At 34.7% G+C, this 17,749-nt stretch overlaps 1 protein-coding gene and 1 pseudogene across 1 annotated transcript in view; one reads left to right on the top strand and one right to left on the bottom strand.

Annotated features, from left to right (window-relative positions):
* LOC145303479 (sodium-driven chloride bicarbonate exchanger-like) overlaps positions 1 to 17,749 on the bottom strand; it is a 492,397-nt gene that overhangs the window by 398,493 nt on the left and 76,155 nt on the right. The gene's annotated exons all lie outside the window — the stretch shown is intronic.
* LOC145240090 (uncharacterized) overlaps positions 11,129 to 17,749 on the top strand; it is a 99,033-nt pseudogene continuing 92,412 nt past the window's right edge.

The following is a 17,749-nucleotide window of genomic DNA, read 5'->3' as shown; positions in this document are numbered from 1 at the left end:
TTCATACTTTACACCATGTAAATTGTATTTTAAAATGTTCATACTTTACACCATGTAAATTGTATTTTAAAATGTTCATACTTTACACCATGTAAATTGTATTTAAAAAAGTTCATACTTTACACCATGTTAATTGTATTTGAAAATGTTCATACTTTACACCATGTAAATTGCATTTTAAAAAGTTCATACTTTACACCATGTAAATTGTATTTTTAAAAGTTTATACTTTACACCGTGTAAATTGTATTTTAAAATATTCATACTTTACACCATGTAAATTGTATTTTAAAATGTTCATACTTTACACCATGTAAATTGTATTTTAAAATGTTCATACTTTACACCATGTAAATTGTATTTTAAAATGTTCATACTTTACACCATGTAAATTGCATTTTAAAAAGTTCATACTTTACACCATGTAAATTGTATTTTAAAATGTTCATACTTTACACCATGTAAATTGTTTTTTACAATGTTCATACTTTACACCATGTAAATTGTATTTTAAAATGTTCATACTTTACACCATGTAAATTGTATTTTAAAATGTTCATACTTTACACCATGTAAATTGTATTTTAAAAAGTTTTTACTTTACACCATGTAAATTGTATTTTAAAATGTTCATACTTTACACCATGTAAATTGTATTTTAAAAAGTTCATACTTTACACCATGTAAATTGTATTTTAAGAAGTTTATACTTTACACCATGTAAATTGCATTTTAAAATGTTCATACTTTGCACCATGTAAATTGTATTTTAAGAAGTTTATACTTTACACCATGTAAATTGTATTTTAAAATGTTCATACTTTACACCATGTAAATTGCATTTTAAAAAGTTCATACTTTACACCATGTAAATTGTATTTTTAAAAGTTTATACTTTACACCATGTAAATTGTATTTTAAAATATTCATACTTTACACCATGTAAATTGTATTTTAAAATGTTCATACTTTACACCATGTAAATTGTATTTTAAAAAGTTCATACTTTATACCATGTAAATTGTATTTTAAAATATTCATACTTTACATCATGTAAATTGTATTTTAAAAAGTTCATACTTTACACCATGTAAATTGTATTTTAAAAAGTTCATACTTTACACCATGTAAATTGTATTTTAAAAAGTTCATACTTTACACCATGTAAATTGTATTTTAAAATGTTTATACTTTACACCATGTAAATTGTATTTTAAAAAGTTCATACTTTACACCATGTAAATTGTATTTTAAAAAGTTCATACTTTACATCATGTAAATTGTATTTTAAAAAGTTCATACTTTACACCATGTAAATTGTATTTTAAAATATTCATACTTTACATCATGTAAATTGTATTTTAAAAAGTTCATACTTTACACCATGTAAATTGTATTTTAAAAAGTTTATACTTTACACCATGTAAATTGTATTTTACAATGTTCATACTTTACACCATGTAAATTGTATTTTAAAATGTTCATACTTTACACCATGTAAATTGTATTTTAAAATGTTCATACTTTACACCATGTAAATTGTATTTTAAAATGTTCATACTTTACACCATGTAAATTGTATTTTAAAATGTTCATACTTTACACCATGTAAATTGTATTTTAAAATGTTCATACTTTACACCATGTAAATTGTATTTTAAAATGTTCATACTTTACACCATGTAAATTGTATTTTAAAATGTTCATACTTTACACCATGTAAATTGTATTTTAAAATGTTCATACTTTACACCATGTAAATTGTATTTTAAAATGTTCATACTTTACACCATGTAAATTGTATTTTAAAATGTTCATACTTTACACCATGTAAATTGTATTTTAAAATGTTCATACTTTACACCATGTAAATTGTATTTTAAAATGTTCATACTTTACACCATGTAAATTGTATTTTAAAATGTTCATACTTTACACCATGTAAATTGTATTTTAAAATGTTCATACTTTACACCATGTAAATTGTATTTAAAAAATTTTTTTTTTTTTTTTATTACATTTTCACCCCAAACAAGGCACATTGCCACTTTGGTGTAGGGGGCTACTATCAGGGGAAACATCTACTGGGGCACTATGTAGGGATTAGGGCAGCGAGATGTTGGTTCACGTTGCACTTGAACTTATGCATGTCAGTACAGTTTGGGAAGGAGTGACCTGGAATGGAATTCCAAAGTCTAGCAGTTCTGGGGAAGAAGCTACTGGAGTAGAACGATCTTTTACATCTATGGATCTCTACAGTGTGGGGGTGGGATTTTGCAGCTTGTCGGGTCTGTCGAGGGTGTTCACGTCGTGGGGGCACAAGTGCTTGCAGTTCTTCAGAGCATTCACCATTATAATACTTGTAGAACAGGCAGAGGGATGCAACGTTTCGACGATGGGACAGAGGCTGAAGTTTTGATGCCAGTTTAGGGCCTATCAGATTTGCGACTCTCTTTTGAACCCTGTCAAGGAGAGAGAGACTAGTAGCCGATGCACCGGCCCAAATATGACAGCAATACTCCATACATGGGTGAATAGTGGCCTTATAGAGGTACAGGATACTTTCGGGTGTTAGAAGTTTTCTAGCACGGTAGAGAGAGCCCACCTTCCTCGCAGCGGCCCTGGCAATGCCCTCGATGTAATTGAAAATGTTCATACTCACTGATTCAAACTTGTGGTTACGAAGGTAGAGTCAAAAGAGTTGTTCATCGTGCATCGTCCAACACATACACTGCTATGCATCCCTTGCTTGGTTGTTTTTGACAGCACAAGAGGTTTACTATCTATGAACGACTACATAAGACACGATTAATGTACGACTAAATTAGTCACGTTGAAAGTACGATTGCATTAGTCATGATTAATGTACGACTAAGCTAGTCAAGTTAAATGTACAACTGAATTACACCCGATTAATATACCCCTAAATTGGTCACGTTGAAAGTACGACTACATAAGTCACGTTTTAAGCGTAGCGAATTTAGTCACAATTTATGTAGGACTAAATTAGTCACGATTAATGTTACGACTAAATTAGTTAGTATTAATGTACGACGAAATTGGTCATGATTAAAGTAAGGCGTAATTAGTCACGGTTTTTGTACGACTGAATTAGTCATGATTAATGTACGACGAAATACGTCACGATAAATGTACGACAAAATAAGTCACGATTAATGTACGACTAAATTAGTCAGGATTAAAATATAACAAAATTAGTCAGGATTAATGTTACCACTTAATAAGCTACGATTTATGTATGACTAAATTAGTTACGATTAATGTACGACTAACTTAGTAACAATTAATGTAGACTAAGTTAGTCACGATTAATGTACGACTTAATTAATCACCATTAAAGTAATTAATCATGATTAATGTACGATGAAATTACTCACCATTAAAGTAAAATTAAATTAGTCACGCTAAATGTACGACTAAATTAGTCACGATTCATGTACGACTACATTAGTAACGATTAATGCACAACTAAATTAGTCACCATTAAAGTACAACTAAATTAGTCACCATTAATGTACGACTAAATTAGTCACGCTTAAAATACGACTAAATTAGTCACCATTAATGCACGACTAAATTAGTCACCATTAAAGTTCCACAAAACTAATCATCATTAAAGTATAACTAAATGAGTCTCAGTTGATGTACGACCAAATTAGTCCCCAATAAATTACGACTAAATTTGTCACGATTTATATACGACTAAATTAGTCACCATAAAAGTGTTACTAAATTAGTCACCATTAATGTACGACTAAATTAGTTACCATTAATATACGACTGAATTAGTCACGATTTATGTACGACTAAAGTAGTACTAAAGTATGATTAAATTAGTCATTATTAATGTACGACTAAAGTAGGACTAAAGTACGATTAAATTAGTCATTATTAATGTACGATTAAATTAGTCACAATTAATGTACATCTAAATTAGTCACGATTAATGTACGACTAAGTTAGTCACGATTAATGTAGGATTGAATTAGTCACCATTAATGCACGACTAAATTAGTCCCGATTAATGTACGACAAAATTAATCACGATAAATGCGTGACTAAATTAGTCACCATTAAAGTGATACTAAATTAGTAACTATTAAAGTACGACTAAATTAGTCACAATTAATATAATACAAAATTAGTCATGAGAAATGTACAACTAAATTAGTCACCATTTATGCCCGACTAAATCAGTCACGATTAAAGTACAACTAAATTATTCACAATTAATGTACGACGTAATAAGGGATAATTATCGCCGCAAACTAAATTAGTAACTATTAAAGTACTACTGAATTAGTCACCATACAAGTACGACTAAATTAATCACTATTAATGTTCGACTAAATTAGTTACCATTAAAGTACGACTAAATTAATCACGATTAATGTACAACAAAAGTCGTCACGATTAATGTACGACTAAATAAGTCACAATTAAGGTACGACTAAATTAGTCACCATTAACGATTGACTACATTATTCACGACTAAAGTACGGCTAAATTAGTCATGATTAATGTACGACTAACTTAGTCACGATTAATGTGCGACTAAATTAGTCACCATTAAAGTACGACTAAATTAGTTACGATAAATGTCCGATTAAATTAGTCAACATTAAAATATGACTAAATTAGCTACCATCAATGTACGACCAAATAAGTCACGATTTATGTACGGCTAAATTAGTCAGCATTAAATACAACAAAATTAGTCACAAATAATTCACGACTGAATTAGTCACTATTAAAGTAAGACTTAATTAGTCGCGATTGATGTACGACAAAATTAGCCACGATTAATGTAAGACTAAATTAGTCATGATTGATGCACGACTAAATTACTCCCAATAAATATACGACTAAATTAGTCATGATTGATGTACAAATAAATTATTCACGATTAATGTACGATTAAATTAGTCCCAATTTATGCACAACAAAATCAGTCACCATTAAATACGACTAAATTTGTCACGATTATTGTACGACTAAATAAGACACAATTAATCTTTGACTAAATTAGTCACCAATAATGTATGACTAAATACGTCACCATGAAAGTAGGACAAAATTAATCCCCATTTATATACGACTATATTAGTCACCATTAAAGTACGACCAAATTAGTCACGATACATGTCCGACTAAATTAGTCACCTTTAAATTACGACTTATTTAATAACGATTAATTTACGACTAAATTAGTAATGATGTATGTACGGCTAAAGTATTCACAGTTAAAGTAAAGGATTAATGTACGACTAAATTAGTCACCATTAATGCATGACTAAGTTAGTGAGGATTAATGTACGACTAAATTAGTCAACATTAAAGTGTGACTAAATTAGTGAGGATATATGTACGACTAAATTAGTCTCAATTAATATACGACTAAATTAGTCATGATAAATGTACGACTAAATTAGTCTCAATTAATGGCCGACAAAATTGATCACGATTAATGAACGAGTAAATTTGTCAAGATTAAAGTACGACAAAATTAGTCACGAATCATGTTACGACTTAATTAGTTACGATTAATGTATAACTAAATTAGTTATGATTAATGTATGACGTAATTTGTCACGATTAATGAACAACTAAATTAGTAACGATTAATGTACTACTAAGTTAGTCACCATTAAAGGACGACTAAATTAATCACAATGTCCGACAAAATTAGTCACGACAAATGTTCACTAAATTAGTCACAATAATGAACGACTAAATTAGTCACCATTGAAGTACGACTAAATTAGTCCCGATGTATATACGACTAAATTAGTAACCATTAAAGCATGACTAAATTAGTCAAGATTAATGTACTACTAAATTAGTAACAGTTAATATACTACTAAATATGTCATGGTAATATGAAACTAAATTAGTCACGATTAATGTATGATTAAATTAGTCACGATTAATGTACTACTAAATTAGTCACCATAAATTTACGACTAAATTAGTCACGATCAATGTACGACAAAATTAGTCACAAAAATTGCACAAGGAAATTAGTCACGATTTATGTACGCCTAAATTAGTCACCATTAAACACATCTAAAGTAGTAACAATTAATGCACGACCAAATTAGTCACGATTAAAGTAAACTAAATTAGTCACGATTAAAGTAAACTAAATTAGTCATGATTAAATACGATTAAATTAGCCATGATTTATGTACGACTAACTTAGTCACGATTAATGTATGACTAACTTAGTCAATATTAATGCACGACTAAATTAGTCACCATTAAAGTTCCACTAATTAAAGTACGTTAAATTAGTGAGGATTAATATACGACTAAATTAGTCACAATTCATGGGAAACTAAATTGGTCACGATTAATGTACGACTAAATTAGTTACGTTTTATAGACGACAAAATTGATCATGATTAATGCACGAGTTAATTTGTCAAGATTAAAGTACAACAAAATTAGTCACGAGTCGTATTACAAATTAGTCACAACTAATGTATGACTGAATTAGTTATCATTACCATGCGACTAAATTAGTCACAAGTAATGTACGACTAAATTAGTCACGATTAATGTACGACTTAATTAGTCACAATTAATGCATGACTAAATTACTCACAATTAAATTACAACTAAATTAGTAATGATTAATGCATGACCAAATTAGTCATCATTGAAGTACAACAAAATTAGTCATGATTAATATGCGATATAATTAGTAACGGTTAATGTACGACTAAATTAGTCACGATTAATGTACTACTAAATATGTCAGCATTAATGTACGAGTAAATTAGTCATGATCAATGTAAGACTAAATTAGTCACGACTAATATACGACTAAATTAATCACGATAAATGAACGACTAAATTAGTCAGCATTGAAGTACAACTAAATTAGTCACGATGTATGCACGACTAAAGTAGTCAACACTTAGTAACGATTTATGCACGACTAAATTAGTAACTATTAAAGTATGACTAATTTAGTCACGTTTAATCTACGACTGAATATGTCACGGTTAATGTACGACTAAATATATCAAGATAAATATGCGACTTAATCAATCACGATTTACTTAATTTACTTAATTAGTCACGATTAATGTACAACTAAATTTGTCATCATCAATTTACGAATAAATTAGCCACAACAAATGCACGAATAAATTAGTCACGATTTATGTACGACTAAATTAGTCGCCATTAAATACGTCTGAAGTAATAACGATTAATCTACGCCAAAATTAGTCACCATTAAAGTACAACTATATTAGTCATGATTAATATACGACTAAATTAGTCACGATTAATGTACGACTAAATTAGTCACAATTAATGTACGACTTAATTAGTCACGATTAATGCACAACTAAATTAGTCACCATTAACGTGCGACTAAATTAATCATGATTAATGGACGATTAAATTAGTCAAACTTAAAGGACGACTAAATTAGTCACGATTAATGTACGAATAAATAAGTCACGATTAAAATACGACTAAATTAGTCACAATTAATGTACGACTAAATTAGTCACGATTAATGTATGACTAAATTAGTCACGATTAATGCACAACTAAATTAGTCACCATTAACGTACGACTAAATTAGTCACGATTAAATACGACTAAATTAGTTACCGTTAAAGTACGACAAAATAAGTTACGATTTATGTACGACTAAATTAGTCACGATTATTTTACAACTTAATTAATCACGACTAATATACGACTAAATTAGTCATCATTAAAGTACGACTAAATTACTCATGATTAATATACGACTAAATTAGTCACGATTAATGCACGACTAAATTAGTCACGATTAATATACGACTACGACTAAATTAGTCACGATTAATTTATGACCAAATTAATCACGATTATTGTACGACTTAATTAGTCACGATTTATGTACGACTAAATTAGTCACGATTAATGTACGACTAAATTAGTCACGATATAGGTACTACTAATTTAGTCACCATGAATGTACGACTAAATTATTCCCCATTAAAGTACGACTAAATTAGTTACGATTAATGTACGACTAAATTAGTCACGATTATTTTACGACTTAATTAGTCAGGATTAATGTACGACTGAATTAGTCACTATTAAAATACGACTAAATTATTCACAATTAATATACTACTAAATTAGTCACGATTAATGTACAACTAAATTAGTCAGTATTAATGTACGACTACATTAATCACGATTAATGCACGACTTAATGAGTCACCATTATGTACGCTTAAATTAGTCACACTTGGTGTACGTCTAAATTAGTCACCATTAATGCACGACTAAATTGGTCACGATTAAAGTACGACTTAATTAGTCACCGATTAATGTAAGACAAAATTAGTCCCGCTTAATGCACATTTAAATTTGTCACGGTTAAGCTACGATTTAATTTGTTACGATTAATATACGACTGAATTAGTCACCATTAATGTACGACTAATGTACGATAAATTATGTAATTATTTATGATGACGATGATGATGATGATGATGATGATGATGATTTATTAATTAAAATACAAAAATACATGTTGTAGATCGATACCTAAAAAGATATTTACACAAAGTAAACTTCACGTTTTGTTTAATAATCTCTCTTAAACACGGAAATAAAATGCAATAATGTTCAGAGAAATTTGTTGTTTTTTACATTTTGATTTTTTTTTTGTTTAACAATAACAATTCTACGTGACGTAAAAGAAGAATATCTTTATAAAAAGTAAACAAAGTAAATTCGATTCCAATGTCGCCATTCAGTCTCAAGAGGCAATGGACACCCCTGTTAAGGCAGCTGTGCGTGTAATTGTAAGGCAAAGGTTGCGCAATTCCAATCATACCTCATGAATTGCCACTTACGTCCAGTTACAAGGTGAGGTCCAAGACTGACTGGAAACAATGTCCAGATAAACGAAGAGCACATACAGCACCTGGAATTCTGAAATGGTCACTCATTTTAGTACTGACCAGGCTCAACGTTCGATGATCTGGCGGAACCGGTGTGCTAACTGATTATGCCGTAAACAAAGTAAAAAGAAACACAGCTACTTATTACGAAATCCTTAAAGACTTAGGCAATTATTTTCAATCCAGTGGATTGAAAAAGTAATTGCCTCAGTCTTTAAGGATTTTAAGTATATATAAATACTTGTGTTCATACAGTGTTTTATTTCAGGCATATTTACATAAAATAAGCTCTCGACTGAAAGTTTTAGATAAATTCGTTTTATTGTATATTTTAATTATTATTAAAAATTATGATTAAAATAAACAATAAAAGAAGTTGCTTGCATCTTTCAGTCGAGAGGTAATACCGCAAGATATTTTTACGATATTTTGCGCTTAAGGCGCCAGAAGATCGGCTGAGTCGAAATTGAATGGCGATTCAGCATCATCAGTAGCAATTTGTCGTGACTAATTTAGTCATACATAAATAAAAGTAACCGCGCCGTAAGTCCTGAATTAAACTTCTGAAAAGTCATCTCGTTCTCAGCATACGACATTTCACAAAAAAATCCCCATGATCTGGGAATTTTTGATCGCCTCGTTCTTTCTTTAATTATAAAATCCTAAGATAAGTCAAAGTTTGAGTAATAGTCTTGTTTTTTTTTTCTACCAAGAGATGTCTAACTCAGAATTCCAATCACAAATCAACATCTCTATAAATAAAACATTTTAGCCGCCTCACATTGTAACCTGCGCCTCCCCACTATAGAAGCCCTATTCATTCGCATAAACAAACCGACTATCAATCAGGTTCAATATGAGGGAGAGAGTACGCTTAAGTGCTTTTAAACGATTTTAATCGACTTTTTCAATAAATTCACTAAACGCAATTTTTAATTCGTTATGCTCTTGGGAGTTGAAAACGTTCGCGGCTATGCCGAACTTCTTTTTACACACGAACAAAACGTTCGAAAATTGGCCCGCCAAATGGAAAAGATGGATCTCAAGAGAAACAAATAGAAATTATCCCTGCTGTTCAACAAAACATGCATAAAAATAACATATGTACGTAGGTGTTTCTGTCTGTGTGTAAATATTAAACGCTAAACTCTTAAACTTCTGGTCACATAATACTGAAATAAACAGAAAATAGTAATCATAGACCAAGGATAGTTTATAAAGAGCAAAATGTTTGTTTGCTTGAATGAATAACGCGTACAAAAATCAGCAAGTTGAAATGAAAAATGTTCATTTCAACTTGCCGACATTTCTATTAGTTTGTGCATGCGTAAATTAACAATAGGTAAAAGTTAAATTTTATAACTTTCTTATCCAACTGTCTAGCTAGCTCAAACGATAGTGATCGTGGTTAGTGCGCTAAATATTTTGGTTTCGATTCTAGCTGATCGCACCCAAGTCATTTCTTTTTTACTTTTCAAAAGCAGTACTATACAGGGTGTCCACAATGTAGCCAGACTTTTTGGACACCCTGTATATTAGGTACAATATACCGGGCTGGTCAAAAGCCCTGTTATACTTTTGTATTTTGTGTTTAAGTTAATGTTTTCGCATCTAATTTTTGTTTCTGAATTACAGATTAAAGTTCGTGCTTTAATAAAGTGATATTAGCATTTACTGTACAATTCTTTGATATCGCAATCAAAATGGATGCCAAAAGAATTGAAATTGCTGCTCGACCGCGTGGGTCCCATAAAATGAGAGACATTGCAAAGCTCCTTAATGTGAGTCGTGTGGTGGTGCATATAGTTGCATGCCGTATAGCCAATGGAGAAACACTCAAGGATCGCCCCCGCAAAGGAAGACCCCGAGTTGTGAAGACCAAGACGATCAAAAAGGCGTTCGAGAACAATCCAACCTTTAAAATGACGCATCTTGCTAATATCAAGAGAATCTCAGTGTCTACTGTCAGGAGGGCTGTTAAACTAGAAGGTAGAAAGAGCTTGGAAATGATAAGAAACCCCTGTTGATGGTGGGGGGGGGGAAGTGCCTTCAACTCAGTAAAAAGCTTTTCAACAACATTAAACACCATGGAAACCGAAGCAACATTTTGGCGGACGAAAACACCTTCACCGTTCATATTGTTATGAATAAACAGAATGACAGAGTGGTGTCCTTCGGTCAAGATGTCTCAAAAGTGCGTAATGTCTCCACAACAAAACATCCGGCGTTAGTTATGATGTTTGGAGTTGTTTCTTCAAATGAAGAGAAAATGCCTCCAGTGTGATTCCCCATGGGATACCAGCTTACCGAAAGAATGATATACAATATCAGTCTGTTTTAAAAAAAATACCACAGAAACGTATAGAATGCTTCAGCCTACTTTTGGACCATCTTGCATGAATCGAGCATCAGTTTTTGAGTGGAATATGAGATTCAAGGAAGGCAGGGAGTCTGTGAAAGGTGATGAGAGGAGTGGGAGGAGTAATGAAGTCAGAACATCAGAGTTGATTGGCTAAATGAACAATTTCATGAATAAGGACCATTGTGCGTCTATAGAAAAAAATAAGTGCACAATTTGATGTCAGTGTGGGAACTGTACACACAATTATATGCAAAGAACTGAAGATGTGGAAGATTTACCCGGAGTTTGTGCAAAGGATGCCCAGAGAAGATCAAACAGAAAGACGTTGTCATGGCCAAGATGAGCATCAAGACGGTTCCCCACCCTCCCTATTGTCCAGACATTGCTCCCTGTGACTTTTGGTCATTCTCTAAACTCAAGGAAAACCTTAGAGGCTGTGGTTATGTGACAATTGAGGATATGAAAGAGGCTGTGAGGAGGGTCATTGACACAATTACTTAAGAGGATTCCCTGAGGCTTTCCAGTTGTTGGAACGGTATAACAAGTGTATTGCAGCCGAAGGAGATTACTTCGAAGGGGACTAGAGTTTCGTGTTTGTATTGTCAATAAAAGTGCCCATGCGAAATATGGAAACTTATTAAAGACACCTCGTAGTTTGTGAGTCGTCTTCAAAAGGAGAGTTTCAATCGCATTCGCCGATTTATGCGCTTGTCAATTTCACGTAGATATATTAAAGTAACAAACTTACGTGTGACACATATTGTCCTAAACTGTTATAAAAAGTTAAGAGGAATTTTGCAATGACTTGAGGGACGAATAATTGAAAATAATTACACAGGCAACATGCAACAAATCCATTCTAAATGCTAAGCATTCTTTTCTATTAGTATTTATTTGCTTTCCCACCAAAGCAAAATGTGACACGGGGTCGTTTTTAAACTGGGGTTAAACCAGCTCCCCGAAAAAAGGGAAAAGGGGCACACTGTTGGGTCCAGAAATAGTAATTGTCCCAGTATAGAGGGTTTCCCCTCCATTGACTGGGACAAATTACCTTACGTGCAGAATCTGACGGAACAACAGAAGGCCAAGAACAACAGGGTATTTATTTGCTCCCCTACCGAGCAAATTAGGTACAAGGCCGATTTTTAATGTGGAGAGTGAAGGGAAATGGGGACCAGCTCCCGGGGAGTAGGGGAGCTAGATAGTGACAATTGGTATGAAGAGTTTTCCCTACATTTACCAAGAACTGATTGCCACAAGGGCAATGGTCTTATATGTTGGGTTTCCCCCACATATGGTCTTTGCTTGCAGTATCTGCCGGAACAGATACTACACCTTGATCCCGACCCAAAGGCCAAGAACAACAGAAAAAAGGCAAGCCTCTTTTCTATTTATTTAAATATTTATTCAAAAAGAGTATTCCAAATTTTACAGAAATTTTACAATAAAAATAATATAAAATGTGAAAATAAATATTTCTAAATGTGGCATGAGGCCAAAAAGGAGGGGGATGGGGGTCGGGGTCGTCCACTTGGTCTATTCCCTATAACTAGTTGGAGTCACCACAATACCACATGCACTCTAGGGGTTGGATCTGCTTAAAACCCCAGATGACATTAACAATATTTACAATGACTTTTTTTTTTACAATAACTTTTTTTTTTAATTTATTTTTTAAATTTTATTTTATAATGATTTACAATGAAACAATGAAGGTGATGCGTATGATATATGAAGGGTGAAATCGTGATGAGTATGATATATGCGGGTGATGGGCGGGGGTAATGAGAGCCTTAAAACAGCGCAAAATAAAGAAAAATAACAGTAATAAAAAATAAATGAACCAAATAAAACGTTAAGCGATGAGTGTGTTAGCAAGGACCCACCCTTACCTATTTAATTTGAAATGCTTCCTGTTTTCCGGTATAAGGGAGCACTTCCTAAGAGGGAATAGGCACAACTACGGACAAAATAAGGGGGTGCATGGGGATATTCGGTGACCTTCAAGAAATATAACATTGGGACGGGTTTGGACTAAAATAAATTGATCAGGACTGGGCTTCTTTGGAGGTATTCTAACACCTAAAATAAAGATTGGGGACATGGAGCTCATTTATACCAACTAGCTAAGGGACTGATCCACTACGGGATAGTCTTAATTTGGACTGGAGATTGCTTTTTCGGTCGGCGTGTGCCATGCCTAGGCAAAGAACACGTACTCAAGCCTGTTTCGCACGAACGCACATAAACTAGCGGTGTGAATTCACCTCCTACTAAACTGTGAGCGAGATAACTCTTTCTATCGCATCTGATTTTGATTTTAAGTTGGTGTTTAAAATACAAAATCAGATCCCGATGAGAAGACGGCTCCTCCCCCCACGCTCTATTTCTATGCGTGAAACCCACACTACAAGTCTAGCTATGGCCCAGGTCGCTAGGAACACCATTCGTTCCTCCTTAGGCCACAAGGGATCTGCGTTATAGACTACGGATGCTAAATCCAGGATCGTCACCTGATCGGGGATGATGCGAGCCGTGACCTCGCCAACATACCACCAGAATTCATGGAGCTTGGAACAAGTAAAAAAATGCGTGCTCTACAGTTTCTAAGCTATCTTCCTTGCACCATGGACAAAAAGGACTAAACGTCCTACCAATTCTGAACAGTATGTCATTGAGGGGTAAAGCGTTTCTAACCAATCGCCAGGTCAGGGAAAATTCAGAATTGTTAAGATATCCCTGGCGCCCAATTCCATAGAGAGCGGACCTCCCCCTCCGACAGCTGCAGCCGCTCCCCAAGTGGGTCCGAAGCGGTCTCCACCACTAAACCCCGATACAATGCCCTTCTAGGCCGTGCAAGGTCAAGGGACTCTGGCATCGTTCTAAGCGTATTTCGGCATTCGTTGAGGAATTTTGATTGCCCTCTAGGTCTTCTCTGGCATTCGATTAAGTGATTGGGGATAAGGTTGGGAAATGCTTCACTGCGGGACCCTAATCAGAATCCTCAATCAGAGTTCTACCCATGAACGCCAACCTTTCGGCATTTTTATGCCTTGCCAGGTCTACAAGACATTGAATACAGACCTGTCTATGGATAAGCGGCCGTCGCTCATTCCACAACAGTGAAAAGAGCGCACGCATTAAGGCCGCCATATGGACCGCAGGCAGAGGAAGTACAGCCAGCCAGTAAAGGATCAACGGAAACATGTAAGTAGCACATGTCTCCGCTCTACCTTTAAGGGGCAACCCCCTTCGAAGCCAAACCCTCACAGACGCTTTGACCTTGGTCTGTACCTCCGACCAATTCTTATCTAAACAGAGACTGGGTCCAAACAAAACACCAAGGATCCGGACCGGACCATCCGTCCAGACAAATGCGCCAGGCAGAGCATTCGATCCCCGCCAAGCGGCCAACTACAGGCCAACGGATTTGTAACTTTTTCATAACGCTTGAGAGCCTTAATCACCGTAATAATATCAACGATGCTCGAAACAAATACGGTTACATAATCGGCAAACGCGGAAACCCTAGCTCACGCACCGCCAGGAAGAGCAATACAGCGCAGGGCCGGTCCAGCCACCCTGAACCTCCTATGTTTCAAAACACGTACATACATGCAGTGGAAATAGCTTCAAAATAATGCCAATCTTCCAAACAGACAATTACTTTTATTTACTTACAAAGGAAAAAAATTTCATAACAAAATTCACCTCCGAATTGACAGAGCTTAATATCAACACACAAACAAATGAAATGCAAAACACACTCACACGCACGTACATATACATGTACAACCTCCACACATAAATCAGAACCAACACATCAAAACACACACACACGCATACAGCCACACACAGGCACACACATCCATCTCTAATATAGCACATTGAGCAGTACTTTACTACGAAACCAACAACACTAAGAAATACCTAGAATCACAGTGTAGTATCTGTTCCGACACTGCACCCGCCCCTCCTCCCCTTAGTCAGTTGTAGAGAAATCCTTCGTGACTGAGAAAATTCTCATTTTTATACTTGTGCCTTTCCAGGGAGCCCTCCTTTTGGGGAGCAGAATCTTCCCCACACTGAAAACCGATACTGTGTTTGGCCCTGCTCACGTGGGGAGACAAATAAATGGGAACACTAAAAATCCCCTAAGTCTATCTATAAATACGCCTCTTTATACAAACAAACATAATATTATAAATACGCCAACCGATTAAGACGTGTTGTAGACCAAGGTATAAATACCCTAACTCGCTACAAAAGAAAATAATGAAACGAATGGAATGAACGAAACAATAACTCAATTGCTGGATAAAATAAACATGTCATTTATTTTCTGTCAAAATTAAAATGGTTTAGGTGTAATGCGTGTTCATTCAGGCGTTGACGACTACATGCGTGGAAAAGAAAGGGATGAAGTCGAGGACGAGAAATGGCCGTCCCGCATGTAGAAAGGAAAATAGAAAGGGAGTGTTTGCCCCAGCAAAACCGTGCGTTCATGATAGCAGTCGTCCACGTGGAAAAGTCTTCAAACCGAGAGCTATGGACGCCGAACTTGCCTGGTTGATGAAACCAGGCGAAAGGGAAGAAAGAGGAAGTTAAATAGTGTTGTGGACTTTTATATCGGGGTGAGTGTTCTGACTGCGCATGTCTGGAATTCCTTTCAGGGGAAGTGACGTTTCGCATGTGTGCGTACTTGTGCGCGTATGTGTGCGTACATGTGTGTGTGTATGAGGATGTGTATATTCGTGCGTGTGTGGACGTATGTGCGTGCGTACATGTGGGTGTGTATATGTGAGGAAAAACATGTTCGAACAGACTAAAGCGAAAATCACAAAGAAATTAAAATCCTAAAATCCAAAACATAAAAAATTAATGAAAAAAATTCCTACCAATTTCCCTTGTTTAGGAGAGCTGGTTCCCTCTCACCCCCACATTAAAAACGACCTTGTGTCATATTTGTTTTCGTGGAGAAGCAAATAAATTCATAAAATTATAAGACATAACACATTCTACAAACCAATACAAGGAAACACACATACACACGCACTCATACACACTCCCTCACACATGAACACGCACACACAACGACGCACTTATTTGACAAAGTACTAACATGCCCTACACTTCCACTCAAGTAAGAAGAAAAAATAACGAAATAAAAGGAGAAAAAAAAAAGAAACGTAAGGAAAGAGAGGGAAAAGCAAAAGATAGCAATGATCACGGTTTGCCCCCCCCCAATAAGCAAGGGTAGGGGCGGAACATTTTCACCTCTTGGAAACATGTCACCAAAATGGACTGTGAAAACGCTTTAATACATTTTAAATAGATTTTAAATATATTTTGAATATTTTACACTTTGAATACTTTCTGAAGATGACGCTTCACAGAACGTCTGAAACGCGTAAAAAACTATTTCAACGATTTAAAAGAATTATTACAATGTTCTAAATAATTAAAACAATTATTTCTTTTACATAAGCGTCACCACTTATCAAGGCCGAGAGGCCACTCAAGAATAAAGGTTAAAGAGTGTACAGTAGTCAAAAGGACAATATAGTAATCGATAGTAATGGAAGTTCGGTAAATTTGTTAACTTAAGTGTAATGGCTCATCAGAAACTTGTTTACATTGGACTTGAAGACAACCATATTGTAGTCAGCTGGAAAGCAGGAAAACGGAAGACGATTCCACAGGCGTGCAGTTCTAAGAAAAAAGCTTTGATCATGGAATCTACGTTTAGGTTTAGGCACAGATAAAGAGTGGGGGGAATTATTGATAGTGTTTTCAGCTAGACGAGTGTTTCTTGTGAAAGTTTGGCGAGGGGGGACCATAGATTGAAGCTCAGTCGAATACTTTCCATGAAAATAACGATAAAGCAGAGACAAACTCGCAACATCTCTTCTGTGAGATAGAGGTTGAAGCGAAGAGAAAACGGCATCTCCCACGAGACCACGAAACCTATTTTGAACTCTATCAAGGCAGGACAAGTCCTTTTTAGCAGCTCCTGCCCAAATGTGGCAACAGTATTCCATCTTTGGACGTACCTGGCTCTTATATAGATAGAGAATTGCATCAGCAGTGAGATACCTACTGGATCGATAGAAGCATACCACCATTTTTCCAGCGGCCTTGGCAACAGATTTGATGTACGTATTCCATTTAAGATCAGGAGTAAAGGTCAAGCCCAGAAGCTTGTCAAAACTTGAGGCCTCCCCAAGACGAGAGCCATTCATTTCAATTGATGCCAGATGGGGATCAGAACGTTGATGATGTAAAGATAGAAGCTTGGTTTTAGATGCATTAAAAGTAACCAGCCACTGCTTTCCCCCATTGTACAACGTGATCAAGATCAGAGGAAAGAGAATCGGAGAGAACTTGGTCGTTTACTGTCTTAGATGTGTTACCATGAATGGTAGTGTAATAGCGAACTTAT

This window comes from Euprymna scolopes, chromosome 19 (assembly GCF_053919585.1).
Source record: "Euprymna scolopes isolate OS-2025 chromosome 19, ASM5391958v1, whole genome shotgun sequence".
Classification (NCBI taxonomy): domain Eukaryota; kingdom Metazoa; phylum Mollusca; class Cephalopoda; order Sepiida; family Sepiolidae; genus Euprymna; species Euprymna scolopes.
The sequence above is the reverse complement of the archived record's forward strand: the minus strand, read 5'-3'. Positions and strand labels throughout refer to the sequence as shown.